The sequence below is a fragment of the Vulpes lagopus genome, chromosome 22 (genome assembly GCF_018345385.1).
Source record: "Vulpes lagopus strain Blue_001 chromosome 22, ASM1834538v1, whole genome shotgun sequence".
Classification (NCBI taxonomy): domain Eukaryota; kingdom Metazoa; phylum Chordata; class Mammalia; order Carnivora; family Canidae; genus Vulpes; species Vulpes lagopus.
The window spans coordinates 23,738,626-23,752,002 of record NC_054845.1 but is presented as its reverse complement, the minus strand read 5'-3'; the positions used below and the strand labels follow the sequence as shown (position 1 = coordinate 23,752,002).

General features: G+C 47.1%; 1 long non-coding RNA gene across 2 annotated transcripts; it reads right to left on the bottom strand.

Annotated features, from left to right (window-relative positions):
* Nucleotides 1-3,223: 3,223 nt before the first annotated feature.
* Nucleotides 3,224-6,484, bottom strand: LOC121480714. 2 transcript variants are annotated; one of them, XR_005985064.1, is made up of 4 exons: nt 6,412-6,484; nt 6,301-6,315; nt 5,914-6,010; nt 3,224-3,926 (listed from the first exon to the last, which is right to left on the bottom strand). It is a non-coding gene; the product is annotated as an uncharacterized LOC121480714 (long non-coding RNA). The 2 variants fall into 2 exon arrangements; XR_005985063.1 differs by having other exon boundaries at nt 6,301-6,483.
* Between the last annotated feature and the right edge of the window lie 6,893 nt (nt 6,485-13,377).

Genomic DNA, 13,377 nt, shown 5'->3' with positions numbered 1-13,377 from the left:
TTTTACCATCTCTTAGGCTTTATTTTTTTTTTTAAGTCAAAAACGACGATAAAATGATGAGGCGTGACAGTTCTCTTTTCTTGAAACTAAAAAAGAAGGTACATGGTTTGGAGCGTGATGTAAGACACGAATAAATGGAAGCAAAAATCTAATCAGACGCACTGGGCGTCTCATTCACTAACCTTTAACTGGTTTCAAATATTGCTGAATGCAGCCTTGATTTTATTCCAGAACTGAGTAAATTAAACTCTTTTTGATTATCCTAACTTGGACATAAACTTTCCCCGGGGCTCAGCCCAAGCCTAGTGTGCTTTGTGTCTTTGTAGCAGTGTTTTGTTTAAAAAAAAAAAAAAAAAAAAGAAAGAACGCAAGGAAGGAGCCTTTATGCAGCTTTGATCTTTTTTTCTAACAAGAAAGACCTTTAATGTCTTACTTGCAATTTATTAGAGAAAAGTCCAATTTGTCCTTTTCTGTCCCCAAGCTCTTCCCCCCACCTCCCGCTTCCTCTTCCACTTTGCTGCCCACCAAAAACAAAGTAAAAATCAAACGTTTTCAGCCTTCATACAAGCTCACTGTGAGATTTCCAACCCAAGAGGTATCTGCAGATTTGCAGAGTCGTGCCAGCGCTCCCAGGAGATGTCTGCCACGGATACAGACTATCCCGTTAAGAAAGGCATCAATTATTGCCCTTGGACACCAGACGTATTTTAAACAGGCAAAAATGCTATCTTCAGGAGGTATGGGAAGTGATTTCTCTACTGTGTTTGCAACCCACCCACGACACCCAAATTTATGTGCAAAATCTTTCATTAGTCCTGAGCAAATCGACAAAATAGAAACTAGCACAGTGGTCAACGGAAGGAGAAGGTACCGGGACAGTCATCCAGGTGTCACAGGTGCCTCTTGCCCATCCTCAATCCCTTGGTTCCCGATTGGGTGGCAGGAATATGAGATAGAAGCCTCTCCCCTGTCCCCGGGCTCTGAAGTTTAATCCACCACTTGTCAGGCAGTGGAGCAAACTTGCCCAGCTCTCACCGTGAGTCAGCTCACCGGAACAGATGTTGGCAGTTTGGTTTACAAAGAGGAGAGCCAGAGAAAGGGGTGGAGGGAGCAGAACCGTGAACCATGGACCCGGAAAATGACGTTGCTTGTTGCTCGAGGAGTTTGGCTTTCAAGGACACACAGGTCTCCAAATTCTGGGGCATCCCTGTTTCTGATCTTTCCCTCCATATACGTGGTAAAACTTTGTCACATGGCCTCGACTTTCTGCTACCCACTCCTTCTCAGCCCTTCCTTCCTTCCTGGTGGATTCCTCATGCTTGGAGAAACCTCCGAGGATCATCTTATGTGGCGCTTTATAGATTACATGGAACAGTAAAGTGTCCTCCAAAGCTTGAGCATGGACATGACAATTCCTCATTTTCCAAGAGCGATACCGCGATTTAGGAGAAATACATATATATATTTGATCTTTGTCCCACTTCTGGCACAGAGATCCTTAAAACCTTGGGAATTTCCTTTGTAATGAGAGTGTTAGAGGGATCCTTTGTAATGTTAATGAAGCAAATTGTAGAAAGCGCCTGAGGATGAGGGCTGGTTGCCTGGAGATCCAACCTTGTTTTTAGAGGGTTAGAACTTTCTCAAGGTTACCCCCTTGACCTCTGGTGAGGGGAAGGGCCATGGGCTGGAGACTAAGTTCAATCATCAATGGCCAATGATTTTATCAATCATGCCTATTTCAGGAAGCTTCCAGAACAACCCAAAAAGACGGCATCTGGAGAGCTCTGAGGTCAATGAACACGTGTTGAAGTAGGGAGAGAGGCCCACCTGGAGAGGCCCCAGAAGCTCCCAGCCAACTTTCCCTAACTTTGCCCTATGCATTTCTTCCACCTGGCCGGTCCTGACTTACCTTCTTTTATAAGAAACAGGTAACCTACCGAGTCCAGTGTTTCTCTGAGATCTGTGAGCAGCTTTAGGATATTAATTGAAACCAAGGGGAAAGGGTTGGAGCCTCTTATCTTAGGTAGGTCAAAAGCACAGGTGACTACTTGGGTTTACAACTGGCATTTGGAGTTGATGGGACTGGGCTCTAACCTGTGGGATCTGAAACTACCACCAGTCATGTTAGAATTGAGTTAATTGCTTGGTAGTGTTGGAAAACCCACATGCACGCTAGAATTGGGTATAGAATTATACCAGATAAGTGTTGCATCAGTTAAGGGGGCTTTCAGAGGCAAATGACAGAGAATCCAGTTCACACTGGACCAAACATGCAGGAGATTTAAGGGCTGAGGGTGGCTTCAGATAAGGTCCCATCAGCAGCCTAATGCCATCCCCCAGGCCCTGAGGCTCTTCCCTCTCTCCAGGACTACTACCCATATCTTCCCACATGGTTGCAAAAGGCTACCAGTGGCAATGGGGCCTAAAATTTTTACATCCAATGACAGAAAGCAGAGACATCTCTTCCCCAGACATGGAATATAAATCTTTCCATGATCTAATCTGATTGGGTTAATTTGGGTCACTGATGGAACCAATAGCTGTCACCAGATTAAACCAGTGCTTCTCAAACTTTTCTAATTTGGGATTCTTTTAAAACTCTAGAAGTTACTGGGAATTCCAGAGAGCTTTTGTTTAGCTGGATTACCTATTGATGTGCATTATGTGATAAATTAACACTAGGTCATCTTTAAAATATGTATTTGTCAATTCATTTTAAAATAACAATAAACACATTACATGTTAACATAAATAATACGTAATGAAATGACTATTTTTTAAAGGTTAGTGAGAAGTATGGCGTTGTTCCACATTTTTGCAAATCTCCTTAATTTCTAGTTTAATAGAAGACAGCTGGATTCTCATATCTGCTTCTGCATTCAATCTGTTGCAAGATCACATGACAGCCTCTGGAAAAATCCAGTGTATACTCATAAAAGAATAAGTGAAAAAAGCAAATAATGGCTTAGTCTAAAAATAGTTTTGACCTCCGAGATGCCCTGGAAGGGTCTCATGGCCCCACTTTGAGAACTGCTGGCTTAGACTCATCAAAATTACCTTCTAAAGAGGGGGATGGGGTGGACCTCTGAACAAAACTGGATCCAGATGGAAAAGGGAAAGGGGCCTGGGTTTCAGTAGCTATCAACTGCGTCGCCCTCACTGATACTCAAAACAGACAAACAGACAAAAACGACTGCCATCAACCATCTTCTACATTTCTTTGCTTATTTAAAGGGCATTATGACATGAAAGACAATTTCAAGATGAAGGATAGTAGTTTTGATCGAATACGTACAATTTTATGAAAAATTTACCACACTGATTAGACATGGAAGGAGGAGGGAAAGAAATGGAAGGTCTGCAGCTTGAGAAGCAGGAGGAAGAAGATGGAATTTACTGAATGAAATAGAGAACCAGATGGGGTTGGGGCCAGGTTTGGGGCAGAAATGATGAATTCCACTGTGGACATGTTGAACTTGATGGGGCCTGGGAGACAACAAGTGGACAGGTCAGGACTGAGCACAGGGATCTGGAGCCGAGGGAAGGGTCATGGTTAAAGGAAAAGCCTGGGAGTCCTATATATGCAGATGACAGCTGAAGACCCTGCAGGAGAGGAGGTGGCCCTGAGGGACAGGACAGATAGGAGATGAGAGACAGCCTAGGGGGGATCCCTGAGGAGCACCCATCTTTCAAAGTGGGTAGGAGAGGAAAGACAGGCAGAGGATGATGAAGAGCAGTTCCCAGAAAGCTAGGAGGTCATGTTCCAATCAATGGTCTTGAGAGTATTCAGGAAGAGAATAAGATGGTGAAGGGAATGCGTGTGAACTGGGTTCTAGAAGGTGGTGTGTGTGGGCATGGAGCTGGTTTGCTGGCAGCCTTCATAGTTAGCCTCCAGCCTCCAGTGTCTGCAGCCTCATGCTTCCTCCCTTTTTAAAAACAAAAACAGAGAACAAGAAAAGTGCATTCAGCAAAGAATCTCTAGGGACACCTGGGTGGCTCAATCCATGAAACATCAGACTCTTGATTTCGGCTCAGCTCATGATCTCAGGATATGAGATCCAACCCTGCAATGGGTTCCATACTGAACATGGATCCTGCTGGAGATTCTCTCTCTCCTCACCTCCCTCCCTGCTCATGTGCACACACATGCTCTCTCTCTCTTAAAAAAAAAAGAAAAGGAATCTCTAAAAATTATTTTTTTAAATTTCTTTATTTGACAGAGAACACAAGCAGGGGGAGCAGCAGGCAGGGGGAGAGAGAGAAGCAGGGAGCCTGATGCAAGGCTGAATCCCAAGACCCTGGGATCATGACCTGAGCCGAAAGCAGATAGATGGTCAACCAACTGAGCCACCCAGGTACTCCCTTAAAATTATTTTTAATGATTGTATCATTAAAAATTAAAATTATTGTATCATAGTCTGCCATTTGGATATGCCATGCATTAGTGTACGCACTTATAATAGGTATACTGGCAAAAAAAAAAAAAAAAAAAAAAGCAAGACACCAAACAGTATATCAAGTGTGATGCCAGTTTTGGGGGTCTTTCTAGATATATCAATATGAGTCTGTACATGTGTGTAAATTGACCCACACATGGTTAAATAAAATGAGGCTCCCGGGATATGCTTGGTCGGGATTTGGCTCGTTCGTTCTGCTGAGTGCAGCTGCTAGCTCTGTAAGCTGATGAGATTTCGAGGGGGTGGGAGGGTTTCAGTGCCAGGTGGCTGGAGAGGCCAAGGAAGAGTTTCTTGGGAAATAGAGAAGAGACAATGAGACAATTTCCACCAGGATTAAAATTTTGGAGAAAGCACTCAGATGTTTAAAGTGTAGGGCAGGAAGGCTCGATCTGTTGCGTCGTGTGACATAAACAACTCCATCATCTCCCAAGAAATTCTAGAACAATCTACATTAGCCGGCAATGATTTAGAAATTGGAACGGGTGAGACTGAGGGGCCCAGGGAGACTTGGTCACGTATGAGTTATAAGACAACCCTAACAGCAAAAGCAACACGGACAGCCCTCAGTTCTTGAACCAGGCAGTGCTGGGTAAATCTTCAAAAGAGCCTTAAGGCATAGGCACCATGATTATCCCCATCTTACAGATGAAGCAGCTGAGGCAGAGAGGAGTCTATCATCTCTGGAAGGTCACAGAGCCACTAACTGGCTTGGCACCTGCCTCGAGATCTAGCTTTGAGCCCCCGCACACCACCGTGCGTCTCCGTAAACTATGCAGTCTGCCTATCAGCACTGGAGCAAAAGCTCTGCAGTTGTCTCTGGGTTACGCGAGCATGGGTGATTTGGGTTTCCTTGTTTATGTATGTGTCCATATATTTCATATTTTCTACAGTGATCGGGTGTGACCTTCACAATCGGATGAAAACATGAAAAGGATCTTATTATATCGTCCATTACATAAACATCAGTCACAACTGATCAGAGGGTAAATGAGACCTCTTTTAGGAGGATTTATGTTTTAATGAGAAGCAAATTCCTACCCGGAAGGAGAGCGATTTCTCATCAGCAAGCAGGCTGGGGAAATGCTAGAAGGGAGGGAAATCCCTCAGACTAGGAGGTCACCCCATGGCTCGCCAGTGCCTGGCCACAATGGTGCTCCCTAGAGCAACCCCTTGGAAGGAAGGGAACGGAAGGGATAATGACCCCCAAATATGAGCCAGAGCTTACAGAATGTGTGTGCCCCTGACATTCTTTGAGGTGTCCCCTTACGTTAGCATGACATTATACAGTAAGTGCTCAGAAAATGCCTATTAATTCATGTGATTTTCCATGTTCACGGCTGACCTACAAAGAAGGAGAGAGCGCATACTTCCCCCAAGGAGGAAGTTCAAGAAGGCTTCTGCAACCACAGCATGCGGCCCCAGAGGGACCAGATTCGGAGAACATTTCCCAACATACCTGACTCTGCTCAGCCTAGCAGCAGTGAAGAGGCAGAGGGATGCCCACTGGGACTTCTGATAACTCTAATGACCTGAGCAGAAACAGCATGGCCCAACTGAAAAACAAACAAACAAAAATAACAAAATACCTCCAGGTCTGGGTATGAGTCCCAGCTCATAGAAGCTTGTAGAATTCAGGGTTTGATAGGACCTCATGGAGCTTCCCATCCCTACTCCCAGCCCACGTGCAAACCCTTCCTACCATCTCACCACTTGGTGACCCTCCAACCTCCCTCTGGCCACCCCTCCCTGGGTCCCCAAAGAGCCCATTCTATGAACAGTCCTCAGAACGATGGGAACGGCTCTAGAAATGTCGATCACATGTGGGGCAGGTGCTCTAAATTACCTTAAGACGTGAAGCCTGGTTGACAGGTGAGCCACGACATTCATGAGATGCACCTCTGCCCTCTCTCACAGCCTCTAGGCAACAGTCTGTGATCAGGGCAGCCCAACCCACCTGCCCATGCCCTCTAGAATGCTGGATTCATGTCTTCAAGCCCTATTTCCAGATAAGACAAGTCACTCTGCGGACCTGTCCAATCTCCAACTGTTCTTAGGCCTCCATTTGCTCATCTGGAAAATGAGAAAGTCGGATGAGACGATCCCTTGCTGAAATCTAAGGCTAACACTGCGATCCTGTGATTACCATTGAGGGTGACGTGGCAGGTGGGGACACAGAAAGTACTCAGGATTCATGTGGGACTCACACCTGAGCTCCTGGTAGAAACAGCCTTGGCAACTAGCAGAGGCTCAGTCATGAAAAGTGGATGTATTAGAATCAGAGAGCCGGGTGACCCCCAAGGCCCATGCTGTATACACAGCAAAGCCAGGGTCTCAAGTCAGCTGGGGGGAAAGGGCGGGGCACACCTGCCCGGCATCTGGTGGGCTGTGGGGGAAGCTGCCTACAGCTCCCACTCGTGCCCAGTCCTCCGAAATCACACCCACCCAGCATGGCTCTGGGCCCGCGAGGGAGTCGGGAGATTGGGTCTTGTCCAGGTGAGGCTCCCAAAACTTGCTAGCAGGGCTGGGGAAACCACTGGGGCAAGGTTGCCCAGAAAGGCTCATGCACTGCATAGATGGGATGGGGTGGCACCAGGATGCATCCACTGTGTTCCTCGGCCCTGGCCTGGCACAGAGCCCAGCTGGCAGGGTGGCAGTGAGAAGGCACGAGCTCCAGCTGAGATTACCTGGCTCCCAGCCCCACTCACCCCCCGAGTCACAGTTGGACTACTTGGCTCAAGTAATTAACCTTTCTAAGCTCGGTTTCCTCATCTGACTAATAGGGATGCTATTAACCTACTCACAAGGTCCTGATGGGGGTGAAGCGAGATGATGTTAGTAAGCACTCAGCGAAGCATCCAGAACCTAAAACGTGATAGGGTTACTTAGCAGCAGGGGTCATCTCTGTCCATCCTTAGACCTGCGCTCGCCCAGCCTCATCCCAATAACGGAGCTACTGCCCGTTCCTGAGGTTCCTGGGCTTGGAGGAGGTGATGAAAGGAAGGGGGCAGGAGGGAATCCCATGCCCAGTGATAAACCCCGCAACCCTGTGCTCCTCACCCAGTGTGCCCCCGTTGCTCCTGGCAGGAGGGCTGCAGAGGCAGTGGCTGTACTCACAGCTGGTGTGGACTCCGGCCCAGTACTGCTGGGTGGCCTAGAAGCACGGGTGGCCAAGAGGCCTCAGGGACAGAGGTGAGCAAGCAGGTCCTGGCACCTGGCAGAGAAGCAGAGGAAGAACCGTTGTGCAGCGATATCAATGCAGAGAAAAAGGAAAATCAGTGGGCAAAACCCAATGCGGAAAGCAAAACAAGACCTAATCTTATACTACAAATGTGTGCAAACACTGCATGGGGCACACTTTTTTTATTTTTTAAGAATTTATTTATTTATTTATGAGAGACAGAGAGAGAGAGGCAGAGACACAGGCAGAGGGAGAAGCAGGCTCCGTGCAGGGAGCCCGATGTGGGACTCGATTCCGGGTCTCCAGGATCACGCCCTGGGCTGAAGGTGGTGCCAAACCACTGCATGGGGCACACTTACATTAAAAAGAAAGTTGTGGTTTATATGAAATTCAGATTTAACTGGACATCCTCTGTTTTGATTTGCTAGCTCGGACAGGGTGGACAGGAAGTGCTAGGACAGCAGGCTGGAGAGGGTCCTGGGGATGGGAAGAGGGGAGCTGGGCTCAGCCTGGGAGGGAAGGAGGAAGAGCAAGGGCAAGCATCGTCGAGGGCCACCCCCGATGCTTAGGCTATGAACAGTGACAAGCTGTTCTCTCTTCTGCTTCTTCGTGCAGAAGAGAGAGAGCATTGAGGCCTCGCGTGCAAAGGCCCAGAAACGGCACGTGCTCTGAGGACAGCTGGCACCCCGTGTCACCAGTGTGGCTGGAGCCAAGCGCACGAGGCAAGGGGACCGGGGGGCCCCCACCTCAGGAGGTGATCCTCACTCAGAACACGTTCCCACAGGACTCTGAGCGTGCACAGCGTGCCAGGCTCTCCTGGGATAGGCAGTGGGCACACAGGCCGCCCCCACCGTGTGGTTTACATTCTAGCAGGAAGTGGGGGTGCATTTCACACAATAAATAAGCAAAGGAGGTGATGAGAGCCCGCGACAGCCAGGACTAAGCCCTCGTCCATATCGACCTGGCTAACTCCAAGCCACGTTTAGGTTTTACCAGGATATTATTCCCTGGAGGAAGCCTCTTCTGAAGCCCTGTAACGGGCCGGGGGGGCCTTCCTGAGCTTTCCCTGTAATACCAATCCTCTTTCTCTTTAATATTTAAAGCTCAAGAGTCTTCCCCGCCCTCCCTTCCTTGGCCTGCTCAGTTTGTGGGTCCCTACAGCTCCCATTTTCCTGTTTCCTACGCACAGTCTAGAAGAGACCTGGTAAGACAAGCAGTCAAGACGTTCAAATCCACAGACACTCTTCCCAAGTTTTAAAATACACGACAGCAGTCCTGTTCGTGGCTCTTGTCCTGTCGGGACAGAAAAGCAGGCTCCCCCAGGCAATCCCATCGGGCAGGTGGGGGTGGTGGTGACGCACCCCACACACACAGTGGGATGTGTTCGGCTCTGTGAAAAAGGTAGGGTTGGCATTACTTTTCTTCAGAGCTAAGGAAACAGCACTGCAGAAATAAAGCTGTGTGCGAGATAAGGTGGCTGGTAAGGAGCAAAGTGGAGAGCTTACCCCGGCCTGCCTTTTTCTCTTACTCTCAGAAACAGCTTTCCTACGTGTGTTGTTAACACCACGGACAGGTTTTACGGCCTGGCGGTCACGGCCATTCCCTGAAATGACACTCATCTCAAATCCGCACACAAGCAGTTCACATAGAATCATCTTTTCTCCCCAGCTTGAGGAATGGTTGACAAATAAAAATTGTACTTATTTACGGTGTACAGTGCGGTTTGGCGCAGGTATACACTGTGTCACGGCCACCACAATCAAGCAACTCAACGTATCCATCACTTCACACTGGTATCATTCGCGCGTGCACGTGCGTGTGTGTGTGTGTGTGTGTCTGTGTGTGTGGTGAGAACACTTGAGATCGACCCTTTTAACAAGTTTCAAAGGCACAACGCAGTATTAAGTGTGGTCACCACACCATAAATTAGATCCTCGGGACAATAGGCATCTTATAACCGGAAGTTTCAACCCCATTTCCCCCAAGCCCGTGGTCACCACCATTCTATTCTCTATTTCTCTGAGTTCTGCTTGTGTTGATGTCACATATGAGTGATGTCATGCAGTCTCCGTCTTTTGGTGCCGAGCTCATTCCCCTTCGCATAATGCCCTCCAAGGGCATCCACACTGTCACAAAGGACAGAATTCCCTTCCTTCTGAAGGCTGAAAAACGCTACATTTTGGGTGTGCACGTGTGTCCATGTGTGTGTAGGTACCACAACTTTATCCACTCATCTGCCAACAATGCCCAGGTTGTTTCCATGCCTCAGTTCCCCGGAATAACGTTACAATAAACATGGGAGTGCAGATCCCATCTCCTTTTACATACCCAGAAGTGCAAATTCACAGCAATTTGCTGAAGCCACACTGCTTAAAATCCATGCTCTTTTCAGCCCTCCCGAGGGAAGCATGATTTGCTCTGGAGAAGACAGGTGAAGGGAGGAGAAAGCAGCAAGGCTCCTTCTTGGGAGGGGACCCCACTTCAGATGCTCCTCTGGAAGAGAGATATTGTCTGACCCACCCATTTTGAAGCCATGCACAGAGCCACTGATACATAACTCAATTAACATGGGTTGCCTCTCCTCTTATTTTGTAGCACTTGTGGTTGGATACAATATGACCTGACTTGGACCAAAGATGGACACAGATTGGTCTAAGCCAATCACATAATTCCAACCAATTTACCATAAAAATTGGTCCAAGGATGAACAATAATCCAAATTTAAGCCAATCACACAAAAACAGACACATAGATCAATGGAACAGAATAGAGAACCCAGAAATGGGCACTTAACTCTATGGTCAACTAATATTCAACAAAGCAGGAAGAAGGACAATCTCTTCAATAAATGGTGCTGGGAAAATTGGACAACCATGTGCAGAAGAATGAAACTAGACCACTCTCTTACACCAGACACAAAGATAAACTCAAAATGGATGAAAAATCTAAATGTGAGACAAGAATCCATCGAAATCCTAGAGGAGAACACAGGCAACACCCTTTTTGAACTGGGCCACAGCAACTTCCTGCAAGATACATCCAGGAAGGCAAGAGAAACAAAAGCAAAAGTGAACTATCGGGACTTAATGAAGATAAAAAGCTTCTGCACAGCCAAAGAAACAGTCAACAAAACTAAAAGACAACCTACAGGATGGGAGAACATATTTGCAAATGACGTATCAGATAAAGGGCTAGTATCCAAGATCTATAAAGAGCTTATTAAACTCAACACCAAAGAAACAAACAATCCAATCATGGAATGGGCAAAAGGCATGAACAGAAATTTCACCAAAGAAGACACACACACGGCCAACAAGCACATGAGAAAATGCTCCGCGTCACTGGCCATCAGGGAAATACAAATCAAAACCACCATGAGATCCCACCTCACACCAGTGAGAATGGGGAAAATTAACAAGGCAGGAAACCACAAATGTTGGAGAGGATGTGGAGAAAGGGGAACCCTCCTGCACTGTTGGTGGGAATGTGAACTGGTGCAGCCACTCTGGAGAACTGTGTGGAGGTTCCTCAAAGAGTTAAAAATAGACCTGCCCTATGACCCGGTAATTGCACTGTTGGGGATTTACCCCAAAGATTCAGATGCAATGAAACGCCGGGACACCTGCACCCCAATGTTTATAGCAGCAATGTCCACAATAGCCACACTGTGGAAGGAGCCTCGGTGTCCATCGACAGATGATGGATAGAGAAGCTGTGGTCTGTGTATACATGGAATATTCCTCAGCCATTAGAAACGACAAACACCCACCATTTGCTTCCACGTGGATGGAACTGGAGAGCATGATGCTGAGTGAAATAAGTCAATTGGAGAAGGACAAACATTATATGGTCTCATTCATTTGGGGAATATAAGAAATAGTGAAAGGGAATAAAGGGGAAAGGGGAGAATATGAGTGGGAAATATCAGAGAGGGAGACACAAGAGATTCCTAACTCTGGGAAACGAGCAAGGGGTGGTGGAAAGGGAGGTGGGCAGGGGGTGGGGGTGACTGTGTGATGGGCACTGAGGGGGGCACTTGACGGGATGAGCACTGGGTGTTATGCTATATGTTGGCAAAATGAACTCCAATTAAAAATATACAAGAAAATTAAAATTAAAAAAAATAAAATAAAATAACCCCTCAAATTTAAGCCAATTGGCTCGTGGTGTTCCCCTGGGAATTACAGTGTTTAGTTCAAGGTGGCCCAGTGAGAGTAAGGGCAGGACTGGGGCCGATTTCATGGGCATGTGACCTGAAGTCACACAGAGTGTCGCACTTACCAGGGTCCCACCATTAGGTCAATGCTCTGGTTTTGCTTTCTTGAAGTTCTTAATAATTGTGGAACAAGACGCTCACATTTTCCTTCACGTTGGGCCCCACAAATTCTGTGGCTGGTCCTACACAGGACTTCCGTTTGTTGGTGGAGGGCGGACAAGAGCAAGGAAATGCATAGCCGTGGTTTGGTTGTGATTGGCTGTTATCTTGCAACCATGAGAAAAGCCAGCCTGAGGCCTAAGCCAACACTGAGAGGAGAGCTGAACTGAGAGCATCGCAGAGAGCAGGCGCCCTGATTGAGCCATACCTGCAGTCCAACACTCAGCTGGACTTCCTGATACTGTAAGCTAAAACATTCCCTTCTTGGTATAAGCAGATTTCAAGGAATTTTCTATTTCTTGTAACTGAGCAGATCCTAATGGATACGATAACTAAGGACAGCTGTCAGGGCATTAACTTAGACACGTGGAGCCACATCTATAAGACAGGAATGGGTGACCTCAGCTACTTCCCCTACATAGTCTGCCCCCTTGGTAACATCTTCCCCGTGCAGTCTGTCCTGCCCACTCTTTCCAGCCCCTGGGGTGACCTCGCTCATCAGGACTCTCCCTCATGGTATTGCTCATGGATATCTTGCTTTGACATTTAACTCTTAAGTTGGTGTTTAGCTTGTGGTGGATGCACGCTTTACCACTTTCCAAAGCTCCTTCAAGACAGGGATCACGTCATAATTGAGTAACACCTGACCGGGCACCTGGGGCAGGGCTCTGCACTCAGTGAGTCCTCAATGAAGAACTGTTGACTCATTGGCCAACCTCCTCTAGCTGGTACAATGCAAGCATTTCCCCTTTGTCATCTTTGAAAAAAACAAAAAAAAATAAAACAAAAAAAAACCCTTGCTTTCTGGTTTGCAAGATGGAGGATCCCACGAATTAATGTTGAAAATTGTCCTAACCCAGGTGGCTCAGCGATTTAGCACCACCTTCAGCCCAGGGCCTGATCCTGGGGCCCCGGGATCGAGTCCCAGGTCAGGGTCCCAGCGTGGAGCCTGCTTCTCCCTCTGCTTGTGTCTCTGCCTCTCTCTCTCTCTGTGTCTCTCATGAATAATAAATAAAATCTTAAAAAAAGAAAGAAGAAGAAAGAAAGAAAGAAAGAAAGAAAGAAAGAAAGAGAAAGAAAGAAAGAAAGAAAGAAAGAAAGAAAGAAAGAAAGAAAGAGAAAGAAAGAACATCGTCCAGCTAAAGGGAGGTTCCAGGGACTTCTTGAAGTGGTGGGGACAAGACACCTGTTCTTTGTGCCAACTATAGACAAGATCCAAAAGAATGGGGCTCTACTACAGCTGGAGACATTTAAGCGACGTACTGAGAAGAAGTTCCTCTCTCTACTGAGGCTCTGATACACTTTCAAAGAAGGTCGTGGTGTCTTCTGGACACTTCTAGAAAAGGGGGACACTGATTTCTAGTACG